Here is a 3,594-nt window from a genome sequence, read left to right on the forward strand (position 1 = left end):
TGGCCTCAGGAAGTTCAGGAGAGGACGGATGGTCCCCGGAATATCACATGCAGGCGGCTCCAAGCTAGAAAGGGAATGGAGAGGCTTTGCATCAAGAAAAAGAACAGGCTGCAGTTTGTAAGACTTCTCTAATATTGTGTCATTCTCGGTGTTTGTCCCCCATGTCACCCTCGAAAGCCCCAGCCTCATTTCACCATGCTGCTGGGACCAAGGACAGAAACCCATGGAGGCTCTTCCATTCAAAGCCCCTATCCGGAAGCCGTTATAAAGAGCCCCTTAGCTCTAGACCAAGGCCTAGCTATTTCAACCCTCAGGGCCTCACACACAGCCAGAGAGAAATTTGTCACTTTGTAACTCTCAGCTCACGCCTCTTGCAAGTAAACGTAGGAGGTATCTCAGCCAGGGCTTTGAACAGGTGCATCCAGGTTTGATCTCCTGCTGATAATTTGAACTTCTACAGAGAGGTACTGAGTCAGAATCTAGATATTAATAAGATCCTCAGATGATTCTTTTTTTTTTTTTCCCCCAGATGATTCTTAAAGATCCCCAGGTCATTCTTATAGGTACTGAATATAGATGAGTCACCTGAATTTTGCTAAAATGTTGATGCTGATGCAGTATAACTCACTGCCATTGAGTCAATCCTGAATCATGGTGATCCTATAGGACAGACAGGGTAAACTGCCCCTGTGGGTTTCTGAGACTGTAACTCTTTAAAGGAGCTACAGTATATCTGGGATGAAAAAGGTCAAATTCTCAGCAGGGGGTCACACCCCGAATTAACCGCCTCAAAGCCCTGTTCCCAGGTAAACCCAAACTGTATCCCAAGTTTAGGTAGTGGTAGAGCTGGTGAACTGGATTGTGGTGGAATAAGTGAACTGCTGTATGTGCTTTATACGTAAGTTAACAAGTGTGAGGAGATTGTCGAGACGAAGCAGGTGAGGTGGATGGAGGGAATGTCAGAATCATGGTCCCTGTATATGTATGCCAGAGGTATGGATCTCTTCATGGACAGTGGTTGTTTTCATCAGCTCCCCTACAAGAAGACCTTGAGACAAGGTTTCAAGAATTTGTGAGTAACAAGGAGGTGCAGGCACCAGTGAGAAATGAGCAGTCTGAAAGAGAAGGGAAGAAAGTCAATAAAGGATGAATTATCAAACTAGCTACCACTGTAGGTGTCTGAAGCTTAATCCCATGGAGAAACTCTGGGGAATGGTGTAGAATACAGGAGGACACCAGAGGGGGAGCTGATATCAGGGGCTCAAGTGGGAAGGGAATGCTTTGAAAATGATGATGGCAGCATAGGTGCAAATGTGCTTGACACACTGGAGGAATGTATGCATTATGATAAGAGATGAAAAAGCCCCCAATAAAAATATTTAATTAAAAAAAAGAATACAGGACATCAAATATTTGTAAAAAACTGGCGTACATAACCAACTCCGCTTAGTCACTAATTGAAGACTGCTCTAAAAAGGTATTTATTTGTTCCCTCATTGCCACCTGTTGCTCTGCACTTCCAACCTGCCAGACACAGGAACTGAGTGATCTTCAGACAAAAAGATACAGATCCGGGCAATTGGAAGTTTGTTAGTGAGCATCTACATGGTACAGTCTAAAGGTTATGGACAGGGTACCAACAACATCTGCTACAGATCAGCTGGAGCATGGTGTTGAGCAATAGTTTTGTTAGATTTGGACAACACTTGAGGCTGTTTTGGGGGCCCGGACAACAAAGTTGAGGTGCTAATCAGTCTCCCCTCTCCACTACAGGCTATGACCAGAGATGGTGGATGCCTGTGCCTGCTGGAGAATTCTGGTGCAGGGTGCCAGGCAATTGGGAGGTTCTGGAAAAGAGACGGGAACATAAAATTATAAACAATTATTCCTTAGTTCCTTGGAGACATCCTGAATACTCTTTGGCATTTGGGGGCAGTTTTAAAGTGGAAGGAGGTCCTAAATGAGTGGGTAGAGACTAAGTGCTACTGTGATTAATATTAAAGTCGCCTCTTTTGAACCCACAGTCTGGAAGTGCCTGGAGTGCTCTGCTTGCACAGAGCTGCAGTGAAGATGGCTTAGTGAGATGACACTTACAAGCAGCTTAAGGAATACGCTGGGTACAGGTGTGTTCAGTAAAAGGTAGCTTTAAAAAAAAAACAACGTTTGTCATCACTTTTTCAAAGTGAAGAGACATCAAAGACAGTGACATGTCCTTCTCTGTGCGAGGTTCTTCCCTGTCTCTGACTTTTTAGGAGTAAAAGAGAATCAAATCACTTTACCTAGCCTACCTAGGCCTTCTGACCTCAAGAATGTGTGTTTCTTCTGTTTCTATGGGTCAGTACATGTCAATGTGCGTGGCTCTGTGTGTTTCAATAATGTACTTGTGTAATGTGCATGTATGAGTGTGTGCATGTCTATGGGCATGTATGTCAGTCTTTGGGTAGAGAAGACTGTTGCCAGTGGTACCTGGTTCTCCTCTACGCTGTACCAAGGCTGCCCTCTACTTACTCCTTTAAAACTAGCCTGTAATCTGAGAGAAACCAGAGGAGCAATTTTCTCAGAAAGGCCTTACTCTTGGTGCCAACTACATACATTGAGTCTGGGTGGTGAGCTAAACAGATGATTGATGATCCCGACAGGCACAACTCAAGCTAGTGGAAGAGCACATTTGTGAGCATGAACAGGCAAAGCAACAAAGCAGAGAAAGGGAAGGTTAGAAGTGAGATTCAGGAGGGGCTGGCCCCAATCCCAATTACGTGGACACCTGTCCCTCCCCCAAGAATAATTTATTTCAGAGGACGGCACTGAATCTGCAGCTCCGGGAGAGGGACATGTCTGATCAGAGCACACTGGAGCAGATGAAGGGGGAGGAGGAGAGAGTGGAGCACATCCTGGCCCACCAGGCCTTGAGGATGATGTTCCCACTCAGAGCAGCCAGTCCACATAGAGGACCACATGGCCAGCCCCACTGTGAGACACAACGCCCTCACTGACTCATAGCCTTACAGGGGACAACACCAGAGACACAGTGTGGGAATTGCACCCGATCTGATCCCGCGACACCAAAGCTAAACACTAAGGGGGTGCAACAGAACAGCAAGGGAATGGAGCAGCAAGGTCCCCAGGGAATGCCAAAGGTGGACTTTTGAGCCAGGCCTTGGTGTCCCAACAGACTAGACTAGAACACACTCCTAAAGGCCCACAAACAGTCTTTGAATTAACTACAAGCTTTTCTTTCTTGTTGTGTTTTGTTTTTGTTCTGTCATTGTTTTGTTGTTGTTTTGTTTCATATTGTTGCTTGATTTAGCGCTGTCTTGTTTTTGTGCATGTTATTATCTCCACAGGATGAACAATCTGGAGGAGAAAACAATGGGACCGACAGTCCCCGGGAGGACATGAGAGAGGGGGAGGTGGAAGGAAAGGTAGTAGTGTTAACAAACCCAGGGACAAGGGAACAACAAGTGACCCAAATCGGTGGTGAGGAGGGTGTAGGAGACCTGGTAGAGCATGATCAAGGGTAATGTAACCAAGAGGAATTACTGAAACCCAAATGAAGACTGAGCATGATAGTGGGACAAGAGGAAAGTCAAAGGA

This window comes from Echinops telfairi, unplaced genomic scaffold (assembly GCF_000313985.2).
Source record: "Echinops telfairi isolate 266 unplaced genomic scaffold, ASM31398v2 ScPeMD7_443;HRSCAF=831, whole genome shotgun sequence".
In the NCBI taxonomy this organism is placed as follows: Eukaryota; Metazoa; Chordata; class Mammalia; order Afrosoricida; family Tenrecidae; genus Echinops; species Echinops telfairi.